This window comes from Lampris incognitus, chromosome 18, assembly GCF_029633865.1.
Source record: "Lampris incognitus isolate fLamInc1 chromosome 18, fLamInc1.hap2, whole genome shotgun sequence".
Lineage (NCBI taxonomy): Eukaryota > Metazoa > Chordata > Actinopteri > Lampriformes > Lampridae > Lampris > Lampris incognitus.
Window position 1 is genome coordinate 20,992,884 of NC_079228.1, and position 27,983 is coordinate 21,020,866.

General features: G+C 45.5%; 1 long non-coding RNA gene across 1 annotated transcript; it reads right to left on the minus strand.

Annotated features, from left to right (window-relative positions):
- Positions 1-512: 512 nt before the first annotated feature.
- On the minus strand, positions 513-27,372 carry LOC130129147 (uncharacterized). Its single transcript, XR_008811955.1, has 3 exons — positions 27,284-27,372; positions 25,830-25,993; positions 513-961 (listed from the first exon to the last, which is right to left on the minus strand). It is a non-coding gene; the product is annotated as an uncharacterized LOC130129147 (long non-coding RNA).
- Positions 27,373-27,983: the final 611 nt, after the last annotated feature.

Below are 27,983 nucleotides of genomic sequence, written 5' to 3' on the forward strand. Positions count from 1 at the left end.
GGCGGTTCGGTGTCGTGTGTGTTAAACCTAATTTATCTGTGTTTGATCTAAAAGTTATAATATTAATGAAAAGTTCGCCCTGATCAGGAGGCCAATATAAAGACGTCCTCACATGTTACTGCTTACCAGCGCTCAGTCCCACTTTCGACACCAATGTGGCGAGCCAGTGTAGAAGAATGAGTTTTTGAGAGGCAGAGATCTCTTTTTAATGGCAGCTCCCGTGTCCCATACACCGCACAACCCCAGGAGTAATGAGAACATTAGTCTTAGCCCTGGTCCTACAGTCAGTCAGTCAGTCAGTAACAGTCCTCTATCCCATCTGAGTCAACCCCCAAACAAACAACACGATAACCAACACAAAAGACAACATTTAATCTGATAAATCATAACAATTTCAATAACACCAACAGTCCCATGAGCCCCTGTGCTCCCTCAGCATGGAGCCACCAACAGCTGGAATGACCACCTCCCCTGATCGCTACAGTATTGCGTGACCATTTTAAAGTGGAAGCAGACAACTTTTTTGCTTTAACTTATCATTATGAAGTAAGTGTTGATTGCACAGTGTAATGGCTATAGAATAATGATCTTCTCTTGGATCGCCACCTTGCCATGGTGGAAAGCTTGCATGTACCAATGATCCCAAGAGCTATGCCGTCCGGAGCTTGGCTCCTAGTAGGGTCATCCAAGGCGCATAGGTCAAGGAAAGGTTCCAGACGAAGTGCGATCCAACAAAGACCTCAACGGCGGAACTGGCGGAAGATGTCTCCAGGTCACAACGGCAGTGAAGGCAGAAATGGAGGGTGGTCCCCAATCGTCTTGGTTCTCTGTACCATTGGACTCTGGCCACCTACTGCCAAGGACCGTGGTGGCTGCAGGTGCATCAGCCACTCCATGTAAAAAGCTGTCACGCGCAGGTGTCCTCCCATTATGCAGCTCCGGGATCGGCCTCTAAACCCACCTGAGGATCCAGAGGGAGGATGGTTATACTCAACCCTGAGTGACCGCCGACGATGATGACGAGAATAATGACACCATCGGCGATTAGATTGGTTCTCTATAAGCCTCGCTTTCACTATGCAATTTTGCCTTCCACCGGGCACAATTTTTCCCGGCAAATCGATTTATGGCAAACGAAGTGCGTCAACCACACAGTAGCAGGCCAGGCAATGACGGACGGTGGACCAACCTCAGTAACTGTGGAAACTCTACCTGGTAAGAGAAAAAGAACCCAGTTGACGGAGGAGGCAAAGAAGGCGAAGAGGGAGAGAGATAGAAGATGAGCTAAAACAAGAGTGAACCTCTGATGGGCATTCACTTGATGGAATGAGTGAGCCACGGGAATGAGAGTATTATTTGAGAGGCATTCTTTCTTCTTGGATCAGTATGCAACACAACCTGCCTACTTATTAATACCACCGGATGTTTTACTCTGCCTTTGTCATAGCACTGAGATCGGGGTTTCTAGTTCAAATTGGGATTCTTACGGTTGTTTGTTGCTCTAGACAGTAGCCCGGCTGCTAGTGGTTAGCCATGTTGCTAATGCTACTGCTAGGTAATGCTAACAGCCAGAAAACAAACCAAGGAATCCAGGCTGGTGCAGAATTCCTTGTAGCCCCGATAAAAACATAAAATAGCATTCATGTCTGTTATAGACTAAATGAATGAATAAACTCACGCTTTTTCTCCTCATGTTTTTTCTACCCCCCCTCCACCCCGATGCCAACCCCTGCAAAAGAACTTGTTTGTGCGAAGCAATAACATTACTCAAAACCTATCTTATTACTATGCAATGCACGTCGTTACAATTGCCAATAGTTCCCAAATTCAGTATAAAATTATGATAATTTCACTTTATCTCTTCAATGAACATACTTCTTTACAGACATGTGTAAACAAATGCATGTTTGTCCTGTGTTGTTGGGAGTTGCTGGGCTCTGTGGAAAACCGGAATCGATTGTGTTTGTGACAGCGGATTGCGTTTGCGACAGCGGCGCAAATAGCAATGCCAATTGGAAACACTGGGAGGGAAACTTGAAAATTTGCCTACTTTCACTTTTAGGTAACCAAAACAGCACCAAAAGTTTTAGCGTGACTGGCATTTGTAGTTTCCTGAATATGAACCAAGCCTAATCTTTGATGAAGTAGCAGGAACTTACTTCAAGCCTCCTTTGCGTGCCAATTACAGGAATCCAGAATTATCTCATTTAGCGTTGGTCTGGGAAAGTACTCCTAACTATGTCTACATACTATATCCAGAGTGTCTCTTTGTGTGTGTGTGTGTGCATGCGCACGCGTGTGTATCCAGAGAGAGAGAGAGAGAGAGAGAGAGAGAGAGAGAGAGAGTTTGCGTGTGTGTGTGTGTGTGTGTGTGTGTGTGGAAGTTTGTCTGATGATGCCAGAAATTCCATTTGAGAATTACAGTTTTATTTTTTTCACAGTTTCCTTTGTCTAGTCCCTCCTCCTCCTCCTCCTCCTCCTCCTCCTCCTCCTCTCTCTCACTCTCTCTCTCTCTCTGGCTTGAGGGCTCTTTCTCGTTCCCTTACTCATTTCTTCTCTCTTTTCCCTCTATTTTTCTCTCTTTTTCTCATTTTCTCTTTCTCAGTTTAGTGCACCATGGAAAATCAGTGTCATAGCAAAAGTCAGTTCAAGCCCCGTGTGTTTGTTTAGACCACGTCTCAGTCAGCAGCCCAAATCAGGAACAAAACCAGATATATGCGCAATCACCATCAGCCGTTCTATCTCAAAGTTACTTCCCTTAAAACCCTGCCAACACGAAACATGGGTGTTTCAATTCGTCATCAGCTTTTCTCATTAACACACACACACACACACACACACACACACACACACACACACACACACACACACACACACACACACACACACACACACACGGCGTCTGCCTCTCAATCTTCACCCTCTTTTAGTGAGATGTGTGTTTAGAGGAGAGAGAGAGAGAGAGAGAGAGAGAGAGAGAGAGAGAGAGAGAGAGAGAGAGAGAGAGAGAGAGAGAGAGAGAGAGAGAGAGAGAGAGAGAGCAGACAAGATGGAAAGCTTCAGAAGATGGAGAAAAGAAGTGCAGAGGGTGAGATAGTGGGTGGGGGGACAGCAAGAGAAACAGAAGATTACAGGAGGAATAAATGAGCCCCAGAGAAAGGGGGGGGTCGGTGTAAGGGTGGAAAGGCGGCCCGTGACATAGCTAAAGCATGAGTACATGCCTGCTGGCTGACATCCACTGTGAAAGCTCTGCATCTGGTTAAAATCTAATGCCGCTCCTCACCTCTCCTTTCCTTCCCTGGCTGGCTCTCCTTTTATTTTCTCACTCTTTTTTTAACCTCTAAATTGATTTCATTTCATGTCTTCTCCCTAATTTGCCCGATTTACTTTATTTTGATATTCTCCTCCTTCTCTTTCAGTGTAGCCTTCATAACCTTCACCCCTCCTTTCTTTCTTCCTTCCTTTCTTTTTTCTTTACGTTTCAAGAGTAGAAAAAGGAGGCGACATCTGTAGCTGTCCGGGCTGGTTCACGATTCACATTTTAGCTATTTTGAGCAATTTGCCACGTTTTTTGTTGTTGGTCTATTTCCCTGTTTGCCCATCTTTTTGTCTGTCTTTCTTACCTGACAGTCTTTCCATTTGTCCAACACAAAATGGTAGAATTGGATTTTCTGTTAAAGAAGTTCCAAATCACAAACTTATACATTTATGAAGAACTGATGGTTCACAGTGAACATGGATGTTGTGTTGCTGTAAAGCCCCTTGAGGCAAATTTGTAATTTGTGATATTGGGCTATACAAATAAAATTGACTTGACTTGACGTGTCTCCCAAACTTAGATTTCAGAAAACCGAGTTTATCTGTGATATCTGAAAGGGATGAAGTCAAAGCTTTTCCACCGGCACTAATTTATAATAAATTTTGTTTATATAGCACTTTCTAAAACAATATTACAAAGTGTTTTACAAAGAAATCAAACCAGACAAGGCAAAAATAAGAATGAGACCAAATAAGTAAGCATAAAAATAAAAACAGTGTGAATAAATAAAAACAAAGGTCAAACTTTTGTGAAAGCTTTCACAAGAAGAAAAGTTTTAAGAAGAGATTTAAAAGAAGCTAGAGACTTGGTTTGTCATGGTTCAATAGGAAGAGTTCCATAGTGTGGGGGCTCTAACAGCAAAAGCCCGATCACCCTTTGAGACAAACCGAGACCTGGGAATAACCAGCAGGTTTCCATCTGCGAATCTCAATGGTCAAGAGGGTGTATACCAGGTCAGTAAATCAGAAATGTGTGTAGGAGGAAGACTTTAAAGCCTTAAAAGTGAGCAATAAAATTTTAAAACCAATGCGAATTATAACTGGGAGCCAGTGTAGGGAGGCAAGCACAGAAGTGATATGGTCATTCCTCTTTGTCCCAGTAATGAGCCGAGCAGTGGCACTGTGTACCAACTGCAGACGGTTGAGGGAGCCCTTGCTGATACCTGAGTAAAGTGCGTTGCAATAGTCAAGCCGAGAATAGATAAAAGCCCATGCAACTTTTTGCAGATAAAAATAACCTAATTTTGGAGATTACCTTGAGCTGGAGAAACAATGACTGAATAACATGTTTGATTTGATTATCAAAACTGAGGTTAGCATTTAATATTATGCATGATTATTAAGAATATTATGAATATCACGAACATTATTATTAGGCACGGTGGCCCAGTGGTAAGCAATGTTGCCTCACAGCAAATAGGTCCTGGGTTCGAACCCCAGGACATCCCAGGTCCATTCTGTGTGGAGTTTGCATGTTCTCCCTGTGTCTGCATGGGTTTCCTCCGGGTGCTCTGGTTTCCTCCCACCATGCAAAAGACATGCATGTTAGGGTTAATACTCCTGTCTGTGCCCCTGGCCAAGGCAATGGAAAGAACTGGAGTTGGTCCCCGGGAGCTGCAGCTGCCCACTGCTGCTAAACAATAGGAAGGGTTAAATGCAGAAAACAAATTTCAATGTAATGTACTGTACTGTACAATGACGAAATAAAGTGGCTTAAAAAAGAATATTACCCCAAAAGTACTAGCAGTCTGCTTAACCTGACAGACCACCAAGATTAGTATCAAAAGAGCTGATGGAATTTGGGGTACCAAACAGAATAACCTCAGATTTATCTCATTTTTTTCTGACCCCCCCCTTTTTTTTTCTCCCCAGTTGTACCCGTCCAATTGCCCCACTTTTCTGAGCTGTCCTGGCCGCTGCTTCAGCCCCTCTGCTGATCTGGGAAGGGCTGCAGGGTACCACAAGCTGGAGTTTCGCCAGGGGGATGTAGCACGTGTGAGTATCACACTATTCCCCACAGTTCCTCTGCCCCCCCCCCCCCGAACAGGCGCCCCGGCCAACCAGAGGAGGTGCTAGTGCAGTGACCAGGACACATGCCCACATCTGGCTTCCCACCCGCAGACATGGCCACTTGTGTTTGTTGGGACGCCAGACCAAGCCGGAGGTAACACGGGGATTTGAACTGGTGATCCCCATTGTGGTAGGCAACAGAATAGACCGCTATGCTACCTGGACACTCCTATCATCATTAAATTTACGAAAATTTTCAGACATCCAGGATTTAATGTCAGAGAGGCAAGTTGTGAGATTTACTAGGGCGCTAGGATCTGTGGGTTTTAGTGGCATGTATAACTGAGTGTTGTCAGCATAAAAAGGGTAAAACACATCATGATTTTGAATGAACTGGCCCAGGGGCAGCATGTATATAGAAAACAGAAGGGGGCCAAGAACTGAGCCTTGAGGGACACCACAACTCAACTGAGCCATTCGAGGAAGGAGAGTTACCCAGAACAAAAGAAAAAAGTTTGCCCAACGTTTTGCCCACCGCTGGCTGGTGCTTGCTTAATTTTAATTCGGCTTGACCTTAGTTCCACTTTAGATATGATCAACCACGACATCCTTTTAAATCACCTGGAAAACTATGTTGGCATTAAGGATACTGCTCTTGCCTGGTTTTAATCCTACCTATCTGACATAGCTTTCTCTGTTGTAATGGGAGAATGTCCTCATCCCCTGCCCCCCCTCACATGTGGTGTCCCCAAGGGGTCAGTTCTTGGTCGATTATTATTTTCCATTTACATGCTCCCCCTGGATCAGATCATCTGTCATCATAATATTAATTTTCACTGTTATGCAGACAACAATGAGCTTTATTATGGTTATATCTTGTACTTTTCTAATTTTACATTTTTAATTCTTTATATTTTTCCTTCATCGCCTTATTTTAATTGTTTTATCATAATCCTTGTTTTATCAGCTCTAATTCTCTACATTTTAATTATGCTCTTGTGATTTTATCCTCACCATGTTTTACCTTGTTGTATTTTGTTGTTTTATCTCGACTATGTGCATTATTTTATCCTGTTGTGTAAGGCACCTTGTAATGTTGTTTAGAAAGGTGTGATATAAACAAAGAAAGCCACTTTATTTTGTCATTGTGCAGTTGTTCAGTTACAATGAAATGTCTCTGCATTTAACCCATCCTATGGTATAGGGCTGGTGGGCAGCTGCAGTGCCCAGGAACTAACTCCAGTTCTTCTTTCCATTGCCTTGCTCAGGGGCACAGACAGGAGTATTAACGCTAACATGCACGTCTTTTTGATGGTGGGAGGAAACCGGAGCACCCGAAGGAAACCCACCACAGACATGAGGAGAACATGCAAACTCCACACAGAAAGGACCTGGGATGGCCTGGGGTTTGAACCCAGGACCTTCTTCCTGTGAGGCAACAGTGCTAACCACTGGGCCACCATGCTGCCCAAAAAATAAAGTTTATATATTATTATTATTATTATAAATAGCATCAGGTGGAGTTGAGCACCGGAAAAAAAATCTTCCATCAACAACTTATTTTTAACTCTGCCTTTATTGCTAAAATAATACTTACACACACACACACACACACACACACACACACACACACACACACACACACACACACACACACACACACACATACATTAAGATAGATGTAGGGAAAAAACTTTAATACATAGCAGAACACGCTTGTTTCGTGCGCCACACACGTATCAGCTGCCAATATGGTTAAACAACAAAAGAAAACACACACCCAATAAATATTATGTTGCCCCGTGTGTGTGTGTGTGTGTGTGTGTGTGTATATATATATATATATATATATATATATATATATTAATATTCCAATCTTCATTTGTTGAGCACTTTCATCAACACTACTGACGGTTTCCGAACCCCCCCCAAAAAAACATTATATATAAATATACATATACATATACATACATATACATACGTACATATATACATACACACACACACACACACACACACACACACACACACTTTTGCTTTAGGTTGTCCGTCGTGTCCGATGATGACAATCCTGCCTCTGTCACTTGTGAGTCTTCTTATGGCTGTAAAGCCCAATCCGCGATCCACAATGTCTGCCACAGACAGAACAGGTGAAATCACTGACTGGGGGTGTAGGTGTGGTACTGGCTTCATGTCTCTTCAGACGTCTTCTGGTCCGTCGATCACCGCGGTCCTTCTCGAGGTTTTGCACCCCTTGTTGACAGAGCTGCCGCCAGATGGAGCGTTGGGCGGCAGTGTCTTCCAGCTGGCTCGGGTTCAGGCCGCACTTTTTTATGATGGTCTTCCGCTGGTCTTTGTACCGTTTTTCTGGCTCCCTGCCAAGCGGCGGCCAAGATGTAGCTGGCCATACAGCACTATTACGCGGTAAGCGCTCCTTTGGCATCCTGATGACGTGACCGAGCCATCGAAGTTGGTGCTGGGTGACGGTAGCCTCCATGCTGATACAGTTGGTCTTGCGGAGTATTTCAGTATGGGGCACTCGGTCACGCCAGGTTATCCTCAGAATGCATTGTAGGCATCTGATGTGGAAGGCCTCAAGCATCCTGAGGTGGTGGCTGTACAGGGTCCACGCCTCACAGCTGTAGAGGAGAGTCGTGATGACAACTGCCAAGTAGACAGATATTTTGGTGTGGAGGTTGAGGTCTTTGTTTTTAAAGACCCTTCTTCTAAGTCTGCCAAAAGAGGATGACGCTTGTTTAATCCGGTTTTGCATCTCCCTGTCGATGCTGCAGTCGTCAGAGAGGAAGCTGCCCAAGTATTTGAAGGATTCCGCTGTTGCATGTGGTTTGTCGGAGATGTTGAAGGTTGGTGAATGAGATGGAGGAGTAGATGCCCACTGGCATATTACTTCAGTCTTTGCCACATTTATAGAGAGCCCCAGCCTACCATACGCCCTTGCAGCAGCTGCAAGGGTAGCTTGTAGTGCCTCGGATGTGTGGGCCACAACTGCACAGTCATCTGCGTACTGTAACTCGATGATGTGCTCAGATGTCATTTTTGTGACCGCTTGGAGCCTACGGATGTTAAATAGGTTTCCATCTAGTCTGAAGTCCACAGTAACCCCACTGTCCTTCCTGATTTCCTTGTGGAGCAGCAATGTCACACACAGGAGGAATATGTTGAAGAGAACTGGAGCAAGGATGCACCCCTGACGTACCCCGGTGCACACCCTGAAGGGCTCGGATTCCTGGCCTCCAATGGTCACACGTGCCATCATCCCCACATGAAATCTTTGAAGGATGTTGACAAACTTTCGTGGACAGCCAAACTTCAGGAGGATGTTCCATAGGATGTCCCTGTTGACTGTGTCGAAAGCCTTTGACAGGTCGATGAAGGCTATGAAGAGGTTCTGATGTTGCTCCCTACACTTCTCTTGGAGTTGCCGTGCTGTGAACACCATGTCCACAGTACTCCTATTCCTCCTAAACCCACACTGTGACTCAGGCAACAGCTCCTCTGAGATGTGTTTTACCAGCCTGTGTAACATGAGTTTGGCCAGGACTTTTCCAGCAACAGCCAGTAGTGAAATGCCATGGCTGTTGCCACAGAAGGACTTGTCTCCTTTGCCTTTATATATGGAGATGATGTTAGCATCCCTCCACTGCTGAGGGACAGTTTCGTTCTTCCATACGTGTGAGATGAACAGGAAAAGTGCACGGGTGCAGAGGTAGCCTCCCTGTTTAAAAACCTCTGCAGGGATACTGTCAGGGCCAGGGATCTTGTTATTTTTCAGCGACCTAACTGCACAATGAACCTCTTCAAAGGTTGGTGGAAGGTCAAGGTCTTGGATGGTGGGGCGGACAGGTAGTTCATCCAAGATCGAGGGATCTGTTGGGGAGGGCTGGTTCAAAAGAGTCTCAAAATGTTCTGCCCATCTTTTTGTGATGAGTTTCTGGTCCTTTATGAGGGTGGTACCATCATCAGACTTCAGGGGGGAGACAGAGCAGTTTCTTGGGCCATAGATGGTTTTCACTGCATCATAAAAGTTGTGCATATCATTTCTATCGGCATGGGATTGTATTTCATTTGCCTTCGATATCCACCACTCATTCTGCAGGGCACGCAATTTTGACTGCACCTCTCTCCTGGATGCTTGCCATTGTTGCCGGGGTGTAGCTGATGTGGGATTGTTGAGGACAGCACTGTGTGCTTTATGCATGCCTTTGAGTATGGAAGTTATTGTGCCTGTGTTGTCATTGAACCAGTCCTGGTGTTTTCTGCTCTTGTAACCGATGGATTGGGATGCTGCCTTGTAGAGTCTGGAGCTCACGGAAGACCATTTCCTGTCAATGGAATCATCCGTGCTCAAGAGAAGCTCAATGTCTTCCAGGTTTTCAGCCAGAAAGAGGCGGAGATTGTTCTGGACCTCAGCCTTTTCTAGCCGGGTACAGTCAAGCCTCTTCTTTCCTGACCTTTGGAGACGAACAGCAGGGCGTACCTCCACCTGGAGCCTGGTCATGATGAGCCGGTGATCTGTCCAGCACTCAGCACCTCTCATTGCACGAGTGAGTAAGACGTCTTTTGTATCAGCACGTCTCACAATGATGTAGTCCAATAGGTACCAATGTTTGGAGCGTGGGTGCCTCCAGGATGTTTTGTGCTTATTTTTTAATTGGAAGAGGGTGTTTGTGATGGTCAAGCCATGCTCAGCACAGAGGCTTAGGAGGCGCAGTCCATTTGCATTGACTTTCCCAATGCCATGCCCACCAATGACACCACTCCACACCTTGTTGTCTTTCCCCACTCTGGCATTGAAATCGCCCAGCAAAAAGATCTTGTCCTCCTTGGGTATATGACGGAGAGCCTCATCTAGTGACTGGTAGAAGCGGTCCTTTACGTCATCCTCTGATGGCAGTGTTGGTGCATAGGCACCTAGGAGGGTGGCATAACGTTTCTTGGCCAGAGGGATCCTGAGCGACATGAGCCTTTCACTTATGCCAATCGGTGTTTCAGTGAGTCTTGGTAGGAGGCTGTTTTTTATTGCAAATCCCACACCATGCTGATGTTGTCCTCCTGCAGGGTATCCCTTCCAGAAGAAGGTGTAGGTGTCCTCCTTCAGGGAGCCTTCATCCAGGAACCTGGTTTCACTGAGTGCAGCAATGTCAATATTGTAGCGATTGAGTTCCGCTGCAATTAGTGCAGTCCTTCGCTGAGGTCTTTCGGCATTAACATCCAGCAGAGTTCTTATGTTCCATGTTGCCAGTTTAAAGGGAATTATTTTCTTTTTTTTATTTCGACCGCAGAGTGGAATGTCCCGATAGGTGCGGTAGCCTATCCAGGATGTTTTGAGTGGGCAATGTTTAGGCCACCTTTTCTAGGCCCCTCCCCAGTTGGGGTGAGCAGTGTGGCTCCTAAATAGGGCTGCTCAGACACACAGGGGTCTGCCGAGAGCAGCTGCCACTCAAGCCCAGCTGCTGGCGACCATGAATAGCCCTGTGCCGCTGGCGTGCAGGGGTCTGATTAGGAGCTTCCAGTGCATTCATACCTGCTCCCGTCACCAGACACCCCATCGCCGCCAGACTTTGATCCATATTCCGGTTGCTGGTCTCACCGAGGCAGAGGTGGATACCTGCGCAAAGAGATTATTTACAGTGCCGCTGGGGGTGCGCATGTCCCAGCAGCACTTCTTCACTGTGAGAGGGTGGGATCTGGTGGCAAGGGGGGCCCAAGACGACCAGCACTCTTCCACAGCTGCAGGAGGCTGCCGGAGCTCCAGTCTGTCAGAGGACCGCCTATCGTGCGCCGCCATGCACGTTGCTTTTCTCTCAGGGTGTGCTCCCCTACCCTTTGTCGTCCTACACTTACCCACAAGGCAGTGGGACAGTGGTTGGTCAATGCCAGGGCGTATCCACTTCACATGGGCCTGCGCATTAGACCTCTGGGGACCACTGTAGCTCCGAGATCCCCTACAGTTTAGCCAGGGACCGCAAGGTACCCAGTTACCGTGTGTGGCCACGAGGAGGCACTGCAGGAGTCTTGGCGGTAGAGAGGCTATGTACCGGCAGGGGAGACTTACGCACTCGGCTCCTCTTTTCACCCCCGCAAAGAGGGCTAGCCGGCGGCAGTAGCTGAGAGCAGAGCGTAGCAAGCAGAAGCAGCATGCAGCATGCACTAACTACAAGCACTACTACCCCAGTATTACTGCACTGACGCGTCACACACGCCCTGTGCCGCACGCACGCACGTATGCATGCGTGCACACACACACACACACACACACACACACACACACACACACACACATATATATATGTAGGTCATGTATGACATGTAGGTCAGGCGAATTGGCCATACTAAATTGTCAATTGTCCCTAGGTGTGACTGTGTCGGCCTTGTGATGGACTGGCGGCTTGTCCAGGGTGTCTCCCTGCCTGCCGCCCAGTGACTGCTGGGATAGGCGCCAGCATCCCGCAACCCCAATTGGGATAAGTGGCTTGGATAATGGATGGATGGATGGGCACTATTAAATTAATAATAATAATAATAATAATTTTTATTAATTATAATTAAATAATATTAACATTATTCTTACCCTATTACATACAAACCCCTAACGGGAGCAGCCGAAAGTAGTAGTAGTAGCAGTAGTAGTAGTAGTGCTGTCATAAGCCTGCCATTGCCACCATGTTAAGTGCAGATACAATAATGAGACCCATCCACACAGCTTGTTAAGTCTGTTCAGTCAGTGGTTGTTGCTCTGGACAGGAGCGTTTCAGGAGGTAGATGCTAAACATGTCGGTGTATTCTGAAAGACTGTCACCCTGTGTACTTTGCTTTACTTTTTGCCATGCATTGTGTTGACTACAGATCAGAGGAAGGGTGAGAAAGACCAGGCATATAAGCCACACCGCTATAACGGCAACGGCGGTTAATTCATGAGACCACCTTCATAGCTTATGTTGACAGTCTTTGGGGGTCTGGACTCCACTGGTGTGACTCCAGTCATTCCAGGGTTTACATGGGGCAGATGGGATAGGTACGGGCTTGTTCTCTTTCTTTGTTTCTCTCTCTCTCTCTCTCTCTCTCTCTCTCTCTCTCTCTCTCTCTCTCTCTCTCTCTCTCTCTCTCTCTCTCTCTCTCTCTCTCTCTCTCTCTCTCTCTCTCTCTCTCTCTCTCAGATACACAAATTCACTTTTTTTCTGCAGCTTTACTCCTTTTTCTTCCTCTCTATTGAATTTTTGTGTCGCTTTCCCTGTTTCTCTATTTTCACCGTTTGTCTGTCTTTCTTCAACTTTTTTCTCTCCACCTTCCACATGAATAAACACACACACACACACACACCGCTTGCTTTTCTTAGCCTCAGGGTGTGTTCCTACTTCCACCCTGCACCCAATTCAGGTTGTTGACCAGCCAGTCACAATGCAGAGGTGGAGCTTGGGTTGAGAAGATTGTATTTCTTTTCGCCATTCGTCCTTTCCCACTTTTTCTTTTTTTGTGTGTAAATCTCTAACCCATAATTTCATGATGAACATAAAATTCTTCCACGTGTCCATTACTGGATACTGTGGGAGGAGGGGAAAAAATAAAGGAGAACGTGTTATTTTTCTGCAACTTGTCTCTGGCCCCTCCTTAAATCAAATGTTTGAACTATTAACAGCTATCCCTGCTGCCAAATTCCTGTTTAGGTTGAGATGTAATGGTCTCTCTCTCTCTCTCTCTCTTTCCCTGGTCTCTCTCTCTTTCCCTGGTCTCTCTCTCTCTCTCTTTCCCTCACACACACACACACACACACACACACGTACACATATCATTCAGCAGGAAAGAGGGCAGATAAGGAAACAGCTGTCATACTAGTAAATGACTGATATTGCCACGGCGAGTCTGATGACAACAGTAAATATTTAATTTGCATTTTCCACCTATACTTATCAGGCTGGCATCCATCATCCATCAGGAATCTAACCAGTCTTTTCAGAATGAAATCTCATCGTCATAACCATGGGAGATGGTGCACCCCCCTCCCCACCACCACCACCACCAAAGAAAAAAGGCTATATCGGGTTTAACATTTGATTAAATATCACTAAATGGATTTCCAATTAATAGCCTAACAGTGAGACAGTAGGGAACACAAGAGCAGCAGAAAATGACTCTGGATTAGCATCTGGTCATGGTCATAGTAATAGGGAAAAGATAAAGGCTAAAGTTATGGAAATACGATGATGTCTGAGATTAAGATGTCTTCTCTCATATTAGGTTGCTCCCTGGCTCATTGTTCAGGTTTCTGATGTAACCCCCCCACCCCCACCCCCTTCTTCCAAAACTGTTTTACATTGATATTTACTTATTGAGCAGGTGCTTTTATCTAAAGCGACCTACAAGAGAGTCAGCAATGAGCAGACAAATTCGAACGTTACCAGCTGACATCATAGACCGGCACACAATAATCATGTCATACCCAAGGGTGCATGCATATTTTGCAGGGCAGAGAGGCCAATGTGACTGCAGGCAGTGTATTACAGGCTTTGTGCTCCCGCTGGCTTGCCTGCTGCTAATGGAGCCATGTGGGGACGGCAGCCTGTAGAGGACAGGCCCCGACTGGTGTTTCTGTGTGCTCTGTGGCTGCAACCTGGAAGGACACACACACACACACACACACACACACACACACACACACACACACACACACACACATATGTGCTCTGTGGCTGCAACCTGGAAGAAGACACACACCAGTAACGTGCAGTGAGGTCCATGGCTGGGTAGGCAGCGCGAACAGCAGAGGACGGCGAGCCAGAGGGTGGGAGGGAGTCAAAATACATCCGTTCACAAAACGTGAGGCAGGTCAGCGATGTGCTTCATCGTTGATACGGAGACACTGTAAGAACAGACTACACATGCGCAAACCTCCGAAACCATTTGCTTTCATTCCACACGCCAGAGAGAAGCACAAGCGGACTCTGCCTCAGCAGCCTGCATTCACGAATGCTAGCTTTGGGAGAAGCCATCCTGAATAGGGCATGCCTTTTATTGCTAAAACAACACGTTTTACATGATTTTTTTACAACAATATTAGCAAATTAAAGTTAAATAAATAAATAAATAAAAAAATTTTTTTTTAAATAACTACAGTGATATAGCATTTTTTTTCTTATTAGCCTGGGTGAGGCACTGCCTCCCCCGACTGCACATCACTTACACACACACACACACACACACATACACACACACACACACACACACACGTATGTTCTCTGTGACTGCAATCTGGGAGAAGACGAAGACACACAAACACACACAAACACACACACACACACACACACACACACACACACACACACACACACACACACACACACACACACACAGGTACACAAATACTGACACGTTACACTAGTTCCCTCTGTTGCCTCATCTCATTGTAAACTCTGTCTCTTGATCTTTTAAACTCTTGTTTCCTGATCTCCCTCGCCGACGCCTTCTCCCACATCCTTGTTATTCTCTCCTGAGAGCACAGCTGCATCGGCACAGATGCTCCTAAAGACCACCACACGGCAGCTTTATCAGAGAGTTTTTCCAGCACCAGCTTGGGGCAGGTGGGCCAAGTGTTCCTCAGTGTTAAAACACTTCAAAGTGCTAGCGCTCTAACCTGCTGTTATTAATACAAGCGCCTCATCTCTCACAAAAAGGCCCTCACTTATACTCAGTCTTGCTAAATGGATGCTTTCCCACCCGAGTGTTAACTTTCAAAAGTTGGTTATAAATCACTTCGGTGGCTTTACGGAGACACAGCTCGCTTCCTCGCAGCCAGGTAACTGGTAGGTACATTGCGGGGCGGCTTGCATTAATGTGTCATTTCTGCAAAAATGACAGGCGTCGGTTAGAATTTCAAACTTTTGATCTCTTTTCATCTTTGTTGAATTCTTTCTTTTTTTTTGGACGAGACGGAGAGACCCACAGAGCTGCGGTATTATCCTTTGAAATGAAATTGCCGTTATCTAAAAGAGAGGAGTCACGTCTTTGCATCCGAGTTCAGCCACATTTGTCATCTTACTAAAGTTGAGGTGAATGTGCTTCGAAACAGAGCCGTTCAATTTCGTATCTCATCAATTAAAAGTGTAATACTTTAAACGTAGGAAATTCGTTGACCTAAAATGATTTATCCGCCGTTTCGAGAATTCAGGAACTACGCTGATGGAAAAGATTGCCCGACACAATGTGAAACCCACAAGAGGGCTCTTGATCACATTTCAACAGATTTGCACGGTAATTTGCACACACTGAGAAACTACTACCGTTACTATCTTACACTTTTCAGGAATTATTTGTCAATTCATTTTATGCACTTGAGCACATGAAACGAAACGAAACATTGTTTTCCTGAGCCCACAGCAGAGCAACACAAAGACAAAAACACACACCCAAAACACAACACATATATCCAACATACATACATATATATATATATATATATATATATATATATATATATATATATATATATATATATATAGTATATCACTGTCCAAGAGAGCGAATGCTAGCCAGGATGACTGCCGGTTTGCATGGGCTAGCAGTTAGCTTAGCCTGCCCCGCATCTGTGCCCTGTCAGACCGCCTTCGGTGCTCCCTGTTCGGGCACAGCTCTGGGCAGGGCCGTGGTCCCTGGGCCCACAGGACGCAGCAAACCAAGCTCTCCCAGCCGATCCAGCGCTAACTCTACCGCCATCAAACGAAGACACAAATTTAGATGCAGATGTGGACAAAGACACTGCATGGACAGTACTGGGTGAGGCCGCTGCAAACGTAAGTTCGTGCCTCCATCTTCCCACACCGGAAGCGAAAAACAAGTTTCCTCCCCTATTGCTCAGAAAGAAATGGTTTTGATTGACCTAAATTGCTTTTTCTCATCCACGTTGCGTTTCTTGCTTTCGTTTGTCATCACTGTGTTAGTCCCACCTCCTCTCTCCTTCCTGTTTGTCTCCATGGTGATGGCAGAGTGTGGTGGACATGGTGGCTATGTATCTGGCTAGTCAGCCCGCCACTGTTGGCTATGAGCAGGTTAAACATGTGCTGGGACTTGCTGTTTGCTATGTGAAATGTGATCCCTCCCTTCCCCTCAGGGTTTAAAGCAGAACCAGCCCCATCCACAATAATCTCAACACAACCACCCACTAATGTGTCTGTCTGCACGTTTTGGTTGACTTAGGAAGAAAAAAAATATTTTTTTTGTGCTGAATCCCTTATAGCTATCCTGTGTAATACCAGTTTGTTAGCATATTGTTGTGTTTGGCTATTTTTCTAGGCACCGTTTTTAGCAGTTTTCTGATTTGTAACGAGAGAGCAAATGCAATTTGTAGAGTCCCACTTTGAGATATTTGGTGCTGTCAAACTGAACGTAAATTAAAATGATCTATTTTAGTCTACGTGTCATATACTACGTACACATGTAGAGCAGCTTTGAGTCCGTTTCTCACTGATGTGCTGCTGGGCTGAAGTCACATCGCTTCACTAATGTGTGACAAGTGTGTGTGTGCGCATGTGTGTGTGTGTACACGTGTGTGTGTGTGTGCACGATGACTGTCATTAAAGAGATACTGAAATGATAACACAAACAAACCCCAACAAACAAACCAACAGGCTGAAGTGCTGAGAGTTGCCAGGTTGGATATGTGGAGCTGTGAGCAGCAATCCGAACTGTAAATCCCATTGATTCAAACTAGAGCCAACACAGGACTGTGTTGGCTGTGTTGAAGTCATTGTAGGAGGGCTCCTCTCATTAGAAACTCCCCTCGGTTTTCCATCACCTCTCTCCCACTCCTATCCCTCTGTTCTCTTCTTAAACATTATACCGTGTACATTTTTAATCCTCAGATTTAATCCATTATGAATTTAAAGCCAGTAATCTACACGGGGGAACACAGAAAGGGCGTTAAGACGTCCAGCACAGATCTTGGCATTATGATAATAAGGACATGCAGATTTTAAGTCTTAATGTTGGCAGTCTGAATGCACACACAGACACACCCAATCTCACATGCTACAAACACACATACACAAACGGGTAAGCAATCTTGGAGAAAAAATGTGTTGGATATCAAGCCCCCGCTGGCTTTGTGGTGAGTGTTTTCTTAGTCCATGTTAAACGGGACGACCACTGAACAGGGATCAAGATGATTTCCTCTGCCTGCTCCCGGGGGTCCCAGCATCAACACAGTCTCTCTCTTTCACTCACACTCACACACACACACACACACACACAACTTTAACTCCTCCTCAGCAGCAGCTTTCACATCACACACTTGCTGGTTAGGGTCCTCTGATCTTAGGTGTGTGTGGTTAAATTGTTTATCAAGAAACACACACAGAGAGGAGAGGATGAGTGTGTGTGTGTGTGTGTGTGTGTGTACACTGCTTGCTTGCATGCATGTGTGCGTGTGTTTGCATGCCTGCTTGCTTGCGTGCGTGCGCATGTGTGTGTGAGAGAGAGATTGAGAGAGAGAGAGAGAGAGAGAGAGAGAGAGAGAGAGAGAGAGAGAGAGAGAGAGAGAGAGAGAGAGAGAGAGAGAGAGAGAGAGGACAGGTGAGATTCAAAATTAACCCATGTCACTGTAGATTTATGTCCTCCTATCTCTGTCTCCTTTCATCCATCCCCATCCTCCCTCCTTGTCTCACTCAGCCTCCTCACCACCATGGATCAAATCCCAAACGGAAATGTTCACAGTAATACGATGACCTGAACCAGGGGTAGTGGAAGGTTGGGGGGGGGGGCGCTGAAGGATTAGGAATCGGGATTAGGGACAAATACCTTACCTGATTCCATCTTTTTAGTTCAAAATGTGTACTAAAACATTATATTCAACTTGGTATGTTAAAGTTTGGACACTTATACATCTCTTCAAGGTAAGAAAAAAAAGCGAGAGAGAGAGAGAGAGAGAGAGAGAGAGAGAGAGAGAGAGAGAGAGAGAGAGAGAGAGAGAGCGAGTGGGGGGGAGAGAGCGAGAGAGGGGGGGAGGGGGGGGGAGAGCGAGCTGCATACAGTTTTGCAGCATGTTGTTTGAGGTCTAAATCCCCTCCAGTTTTCTTCTGCCTGCAGCCTCAAAGACCTGGGCTTCCTCCAACACGTCTGGAATTCTCCGCCTTTTTTCTTCTTCTCCCATCCTCCAATTCTTTCCTCTTCCACGTCGTTGACCCCTCCCTTTGTGACCATACAGCCACGCAAAAAGAAATCCGTTTAGCGAGTTCACCCATCGGCATCATATCGTATTTCGGGTCACGTGTTCGTTTTTCACTTATGTCCGCCAAGCTTAAGAAGTCGCGTGCGGTCTCTTCCTGTCTTCCTAACCTTTAGCTAAAAATCAAAATCAAAATCAAAAGTTGAATGCTTGCACAAGCTTAACTCTGAGAGTTATCAATATTTATCCACGTATGATTTGGTGATGTGATAGGGGTATGTTAGGTGTGGTATGATGTCTGAGTAGTCTATCTTCTCACAGGCTGGGGGATGACGTGGCTGGAATAGGTTCTCCAGACGGTCTCCAGGTCTTGTGTTGCGAGTGGCTCAAAAAACAGAAAAAAAATGGAAAAGTCTTAATGACAAACCACACTGAGCAGAGAGCTGGCAGCCTCAGACTGCATTTCCCTGCCTGCCTATTGTGGAAAACAGTCAGTATTGAGGTATGAAGGTATCCAGGCATTTAGGGAGGGCTGCTTCCAGTCTGCAATAACATAGCATTAAACTCAAGAGATGACACTTCACCAGATCTCTCTCTCTCTCTCTCTCTCTCTCTCTCTCTCTCTCTCTCTCTCTCTCTCTCTCTCTCTCTCTCTCTCTCTCTCTCTCTCTCTCTCTCTCTCTCTCTCTCTCTCTCTCTCTCTCTCTCTCTCTCTCTCTCTCTCTCTCTCTCTCTTTTATTTCATATTTCATTCGTTCAGCTTGAATATTTCTGTTCTTTTGTATGTTCCCTGGATATTTCTCCTAATTTCTCTTGACCCACCCTTCCTACTCGTCTTCTCGCTTGCATTTGTTTCCTCCACCTCGTCCCTCTTTCACAGATAAGAAGTGGAGATGAAATTGTTTTTGTCACTCGAGACACTGGACACGCTGGACAAACACCCTTTGCTCCACGTTAGTGTTTTAAACAAAGGAGAATATGCTCTCTCCTCTTTCCTCACTTCTCTTGCTTTTTTTCTTTTCTTCTTTTTTTTGTTTGCCAGATGTGTTTCTCTTCTGGAGCCCCCCCCCGCCTCCTCCTCCTCCTCCATGCTGGCCCCTGTGATTCATTTTCCACAGACGTCTAAAAAGGTCCAAAGAAATCAGACCTCACCCCTCCCCCACCAGCCCTCAACACGCTTCCCTTCTCTTTTCTTTCTTTCTTTCTTTCTTTCTTTCTTTCTTTCTTTCTTTCTTTCTTTCTTTCTTTCTTCCACTCTTTCTTTCTCCCTCCAAACGGTCCACATTCACACTCCTGCACTATCTCAGCCTGCAGAAACAGGAATGAAGACTGAAGAGAGGGACGGACGCCTCAGACTGAATCTCCATTGGCAGGACTGCACTGCACAGGGTTTTTGCAATGGGCCTTTTTGAGGAGTGGGCCTGTCAACCATGACGCCCTTGGGGGGAGGGCAGAACACCCCCCCCCCTCCCATGGGTGGAGGTGACAACACACACGGGGCGGGTCCCTTTACCTATGGGCAACATAACTTTCTCTGATGGGAGGAAGAAACAAACAAGAGAGCCAGCCGAGTTGAGACGGAGCAGCCTGTGATCTTCATCTCCTCCCCACGCTCCTCCCTCTTCCCCTCCTCCTCTTCCCCATATTTCCTTCCCCTTTTCTTCTCCCCTACTCTACGTCGACATTCCCACTCCTTCCTCCTCCCCCCTTCCTCGCCTCAGCCCGGCCGTCCCCTTTTTAACCATTCTGACCTCAGGGAAATCAAGCTGCCTTGCAATAGGTGGAGGGACTTCCTGGTTGAAATCTGATAGGTTGATCGGTTTATTTCACATACTGATTAAGAACGCTAACTTGAGGGGCTTTTTAAAAAAAAATTAAGTGAGCATATTTTTCAAGTGAGCGTTGAATATTTGATAGAAAACCAGCTGAGGAGGTTTGTTGCAGAAGTTCTATTACAGGTAGGATCCAATTAAATAAAAAGAAAATATTTAGGATGGCATCCAGGATTCACACGCAAAGCATTTGTGTGCTGTTGAGCTTTCAAAATGGCCTGATGGCAGGGTGTCCGGGTAGCGTGGTGGTCTATGCCGCTGCCTACCAACACGGGGATCCCAGTTTGCCTCCAGCTTGGTCGGGCGTCCCTACAGACACAATTGGGCGTGTCTGCAGGTGGGAAGCCAGATGTGGGTATGTGTCCTGGTCGCTGCACTAGCGCCTCCTCTGGTCGGTCGGGGCGCCTGTTCAGGGGGAGGGGGAAGTGGGGGGAATAGCATGATCCTCCCACGTGCTACGTTTCCCTGGTGAAACGCCTCACTGTCAGGTGAAAAGAAGAGACTGGCGACTCCACATGTATTGTAGGAGGCATGTGGTAGTCTGCAGCCCTCCCAGGATTGGCGGGGCGGGGGGGGCAGCGACCGGGAAGGCTTGGAAGAGTGGGGTAACTGGCTGTATATAATTAGGGAGAAAAAAAGGGGGGAATCCCTTCCCCCCACCAAAATGGCCTGATGGAAGGGAAGGCCAACTGTCAGGGGTTCAGGCCCGAGATCAAAAAACAGCCCTGGCATTTGCGACATACACCAGCCCTATTTCCGAACCCAACGCCAACTCATGTTGTTAACATAAAAAGCTTGACAAATTAGCAATAGGGCACTTTCAGATGATAAGAACTTTGCTTTTTGTTCATTACGAAGTAGGGCGCAGAGCATAGTGCAGACACTTGGTGCAGAGGCGAATCACAGCGCAGGGATACGTCATCAAAGCTAAGCTAACTTTAGCATTGGATTTTGCCAAGTTTGTAACTATAGGCATATTCACAAATCTGGTATCATACAGGCTGAATTTAACACAGAAACTGGCCACAGAGAACACACACGCACACACACACACACACACACACACACACACACACACACACTAAATAATCATTGACTTGTTACTGATTATGATTGATGAAACAATCTGAGACTGGCAGAGTGTTAAATAGGGGCAATGACATGAAGCACTCTGCTAGTAAATTAAAGGCACATTTCACACATTTACATAGCCCAGACATTCGGCCACGGTACATATTAATACAACAGTTCACCCAAAACATGAATAGAGCATGGCACGGCCACAGTACTTGGGGCCAATATAAATAACTATATTACATTATTTTGACAAAAAATCCCCAAGGGCTAAACGATTCGGTCTGACAGGACGCGGGAGCGGGGCAGGCTAAACTAACTGCGAGCCCATGCAGACCGGCAGTTCTGACAGCCATCCTGGCTGGCATTCGTTCTATTGGACAGTGATTTTTTTTGTTTTTTGTTTAGTTTGGATATAAGTTTTAGTTTGGATCTATGTGTTTTTAGTTTGGATCTGTGTGTTTTTGTAGTTCTTGGATATGTGTTTTTGTGTTTGTGTCGCACTGCTGTGGGCTGGGGGAGACGAAATGACGAATAAAGTGCTCCTAATTCAATGATCTATTTTATGTCCTTTTTTTTGGATCAATGTAATCCTCCATTCTGAGCGGCCCGAGCGGTCCATGGTCTGGGGCCCTTCTGCTATTTGCCGACCTCGCCAGACGACCGATCTGTCCCTGCCAGCCATATTTACCAGTCTCATCCAGTTACACACCCATAAATCCTGTGCTGGGGTCTCTGAAGTGTGTACGAGGGGTGTAAAAGTGTGCCAGACATACTCTTTCTTTACAGGCACGTGGCCTGTTATTGCACGTCGAGAGAATCCCTCCACTGCTGCAGTAATAAAGTGTAAAATTGAAAGGTGGGCCGGTGAGAGTTGAAACTGTCAATTACCCGCTGTGTGTTCTTCAGGTCCTCCATATTCCCACTGTGACATCTCTTTGCTAGAGTCACAGGGACTGGAACATCACTACATAAACTGTGTAGAAAATGGCACAATTGATTTAGGTACAACTAAAAGGGAGTGCACGGGTTGTTTTTTTTATGCCACCAGGTCATTAAGTGTGAAATGCATCTGCTATCTGAAGACTTAGGTCCATTGAAAAATCAAATCGCTTTGAATTTTGCTTTTCCTGGCAGAAAAAAAGGGGAAATCAATAGATAACAGGGGGAGTGTGTGAGTGCGTATACTGGCAGGTATACTAAAGGGGGAAATATTTTATTTCAGATGATCCACAAAGATTACACAAGCTCGAACAAAAAACATGTCAAAGGATGAACGTTGCACACTTTTGATGTTTAACAACCCTTTTCGCTGTCCAATAACAAGACTGTCGATTTATTCAAATGCCAAAATGTAAGAGGTAAACAGGAAGCTGCTCTTTACGGGGGCAGCTTGATTGCTGTGATAAGGTCTGTCTAATGGGAGAAAACACTGAAGCCTGCACTGACTACAAAGGACTGAGCCTTGCACAGCCACATTGCCCGAGTTGAATATCTCATTGTAGGAAGCCTTACGGTATATGGATTTCAAAAAGCTGCAAATGAGATGGCGTGGGAGTTTCACTCGGCAATGCTTGCACAACGTATTGTACACCGAGCCACTGTAATTGCATGTAACTGCATGAGTCAGTGTGTTACGCAGTGGTTTAATTCACAAAAGGCATATGCTATTTTAAACACTTAGGGGGAAACCTGTCCATTCCCCTGGATGTGCAGCTTCACGTTGAAAGTGAAAATGAAATTGCATGGTATCAAATAGCTTGGCTGGTTTTTAAAAAAAATGGCAGGTGTCATATCATATCCAAAACAGTCATTATGGGGGTAGAAATGCTGGTAACAGTTTAGTAACAGCACACTCATGAATGGTCACACATTACGCTCATCCTCAGATGAACCCTGCACTAAGTCACGGCCTACACCGGGCAAACCTCCTGCCACGTTGTCTCTCTTATTGTCTCTCTCCACCCTCTCTCTCTCTTTCTGTCTCTCTCTCGCTCTCTCTCTCTCTTTTGTGTCTCTTCCTCATTCCCTCGTTCTACTACACCCAAGATTTTTTCCTTTTCTTTGGCCCTTGTCTGCTACTTTTTTCTCTTCTGGTGTCTTTCGACCTCTGTTTCTCTTCTCTCTCTCTCGCTCTCTCTCTCTCTCTCTCTCTCTCTCTCTCTCTCTCTCTCTCTCTCTCTCTCTCTCTCTCTCTCTCTCTCTCTCTCCCCCTCCCCCACCTTTCTGACACCTTGTCCTTCTGTTTTAACACCCCAACTTTCTTTCTTTCATTCTTTCTTTCATTCTTTCTCTTTCTTCCAGTAGTCCAGCCCTGGGCGAAGCGCTGAGCCTTGGTATATGATGTGGCTCCTATAGGGATGAAGGGAGGGTCAGCCCAGTCGAGTTGCTTCCTGTGCTGTGAAACTTAAGTGCCAGCTTGGTGACCACACTGCAGTGCACGAGGGTCACCATGGCCGCTGAGCCTCTGCATCTCAGTCACACGCAGTTTAAACCGAGCCTCAATCTCTCATTTTCATCGGGACCGCCCCACAGATGGAGTGCTGGATCCCACGCTAGCCTCCCACACCTCAGTTAATGCTAGACTTACCATACTATCAGACACAGTCAAACTATCTCGGGCGAAATATAACTTCGATATCCATTATAGCAAATTATCTCATACGAATCTTCTTCTTCTTTCGGCTTGTTCCCTGTTTCCCAGGGGTCGCCAGAGTGGATTTGATAGTTTCCATCGGTACCCTGTGAGGGCACAGCACCGATGGCAGTCTTGTCAATCCGCATAATGATTTGGCAAAATTTTACATCGGATGCCCTTCCTGACAAAACCACTAACCCTATGGACTATCTTGTAAATTATCTCATACGAATAATACGAATACTACAAATAATACGTATATGAATCTCATACGAATCTCATATGAAGCTCATATGAATAATAAATTATCTCAAGCGAATGTGATGAGTAAATTAATTAGTTTCAAAAAAACTTTTGTATTATTTTACGGAAACAACTTCAACTCCCCTGTTAGATAAATGGACTGCATTCATAAATGGACGGCACAGTGTATGCCTCACATTCACACACACATTCAGCAGTTCAGTGTCTTGCTCAAGGACACTTCGACACACTCTCTGGAGGAGTCAGGGTTTGAACCAGCGACCTTCCCATTACTAGACGACCCGCTCTACCTCCTGAGCCATGCTGATTTGTATGAGCTGGGGCACACAGAGGTTGTGTTTAATCAAAGTGTATGTATGCCAAATGTACGCCTCACTTTCAATTGAAATTGCTTCTCTCATTTTCTAATTCTCTCATTGTCTACTTTGCATGTATCAGATTTTTACCTACCGTGGTTTTGACATGACCAGTTCATCTCCCTTTGCCTCACTTTATCACCCCCCCCAAAAAAAAGTGTTTCCAAGAGTAATTGTCTCACATTATCTGCTTATGTTTATCCATGCTGGCAGGTACACAAGCAGCCAAATGACCTGCTTTCTTGTTAATACTCAGGGAAATAGCAAGGTTAGTGATTATCAAGACCATTACAAGGGAATCCTTACATCGAATACTGAATTTACTTTTTATCTTCTCTAATAAATGCCAGTTCCTTGATTTGGTGGAGTGTTAGTTTCATGCTCCTTAATGGCTTGATAAAGCCTTGACAATGAAATTAACTTGTGTGCATGTACAAACGGAGTGTGTGAATGTGTTATTTACCTTGGTGGTACAGTGTGTGTGTGTGTGTGTGTGTGTGTGTGTGTGTGTGTGTGTGTGTGTGTGTATAAAGGATATGTTGGAATAACCATGGCAATGAATACATACGTATACCATGCAAGGTAACATGCAACCACAATGGGGGGGGGGAAAACACCAGCCTTATTATAATGACTGTCTAGACTTACGTCTGTCCGAGACACGAGTGTAGGCTACGGTGTTTTAAACTGCTGTTGTTGCTGCTTGCTTATTATAGGTTTTCAAACTTATTTTGAGGGAATCTTATTAACTTTTCACCTCAACCTCTTTGGCAATGAAGTGAGAAACGTGAAGCATCTACATGCCACCCACTTTCAACTCTTAGGGACCGCCCACAAATTTCTCCTAGTGAAAAAAATTCAACTGTTTTGAACAACACACAAATACAACTCATACTGAATATATATATATTTCTATCATCCAAAGTCTGCTCTTCTTTGTGTTGATTTTCATGGTGTCTTCTACTGCAAATAATTCCCATCTCAAAATGTCTCGAACCTCTCTAGGGCTTTTACATGCTGTCCAGCTCTAATGCTATTTACTTTGCCTACAGTTGAAATAAAGCTTGTTTTATTGTAGTATCTCAGTGATTTCTTTTCCTATTCAGCACCGTGTCTGTTACTGTGAGAATGAGATTTTCCTAACTGCACATCTGGAGCCTTACCATCATGAACTGAGATGTTTTTGTCCGCCGCTTCATGACTGAGAGTGCAGCATCCTCTTCTGGTTAAAACGCACAATAGGCTGGACCCTCTCCACCTGGGGCTTACTGAGGGTGTTTGTGGCCTCTTTTCACCTGGAAGTCTGCAGCTGCATCGCATACATCCCCTGAAAACAATGATAGTACAGGACATAACATGCCACAACTGAAGTCAAAGAATATTTTTTTTTATACTGTAAGAAAAACAAATGATTTGCTCTTAAATACGGTGAGCAGTATAGGTTCAAATCAATGTTACACTAGAACATGATTGGCGACCACTGGAGGGTGCCACCTCATCATGCACTGTACACCGATGGCTAGTGTGAACTCCTTGGGTTGGCAGAAGGTATTGGATATTCATCTTCCCCCCCCCCCCCCCTCATGTTTCTCATTGCATTCTGCTGACATACTCATCTGATTTTCATACTGGGTGACCTAAGCCATGTTCCTATATATATATATATTTTTTTTTGGTGGGTAATCTACAGATGACAAGCCACCTGAGGGGGATACACTGTATGGCAAATGCACAGAAAATGTTCGATGGTAGCTGTCTAACGAGGCCCCGCCCACTGTATCATCAAGTTTAACCAAACTGTACATGTACTGTGTGCTCAAACAGAAAATTAATTAGCAGGCCTCTTAAATGGCTCGCTTGCTCTTTGGCTGGTGGCCAGCTTGCCACCAATTCCAGCAGAGGATAGATAGTGCTAACCAGGGATGTAGTCAGCCTACTAAAAAAAAAAGGGGGGGGGTCTTTTTTCTCTCTCCAAAAGTCAGTCTTTTTATTCCAAGCACAGAATACTTTATGCAAGCCTTTGATCTACTATGGGTACCAATACACTGTATGAATACCAACACACCGCACGTTATAGCTGACGACTCCTGATAATTATTCAAGACTGGGCGAGCAAAAGACTTAATTTACTTATTTATTGAATGAACGTCAAACTTCCCCTGACGATATCAGCAAAGTGCAATCTAATTTTTTTTTTATCAGCTTAAATTTTTTTATTTAATTTTTTCTTTTTGTGCTTAATTTATTTATTTTCAATTATTTATCATTTTTGTTTATATTCTTGTTTTATTTTATTTATTTATTCGCTAACGTGGCGAACCACTCTCTGCTCTGCCTCTTTCTTCGGTCTTCCTGTTGTTGAAATTACACCGTACACCCGAGATTGTCTTGTTCCGCTTCCGGTGTGGAAAGATGGCGGCGCGAATTCACATTTGCAGCGGCCTCACCCAGCGCCGTCCATGCAGTGTCTTTGTCGACGTCTGCGTCTACGTTGTGTATTCGTTTGATGGCTGGCAGAGCTGGATCGGCTGGGAGAGCGGGGCAGGCTAAGCTAACTGCTAGCCTATGGAGACCGGCAGTTCCGATACCACCGAGGGTGGTCTGGCGGCAGCCTCACCTGGCGTTGACCGTGGTGTTTTTGATGTCGTCGTGAGGAGTGTGGGGAGGTGTGTCGAGGGTGTCTGGCTGGGAGAGTTTGGTCTGCTCGTCCGGTGGGCCCGGGGGCTACGGCCCCTGCCTGGAGCTGTGCCCGAGGAGGAGACTCCGGGGGCGGTCTGGCGGGACGCGGAGGCGGGGCGAGCTGAACTAACTGTTAGTCCATGCAGACCGGCGGTTCCGACAGTCCTCCTGGCTGGCGTTCGTTCCCTTGGACAGTGTTTTTTTTTTTTGGTTTAGCTTGGATATGTGTGTTCTTGTGGTTTTTGGGTGTGTTTTTGTCTTTGTGTTGTACTGCTGTGAGGGGAAATGGCATTTCGTTTGACGCAATTTCATGTACATTAAATGACATGACAAATAAAGTGTTCCTGATTCCTGACTCCTGCTTATGAGTTTAACATGTCATTGGTCCAATACCTCTTTCCAATCACCTGCATGAGCAACTTTCGCTTGCTTGATGTACTCTCCAGCGGCCACAGTATGTTTTAAATGTGTGCCTGTCCACCAATGTACATGTATTTTCATTCATCCATGTTTGTGTAATAACCACCCACCATGTTAGGGTTATTCCCATTCGTTTGGCTTCACTGTCAAAGCACTGCAGGATACCAACCGATTAAACTAATGCGATCAACTGGGGAGATTGATAAAGACATGTCTCT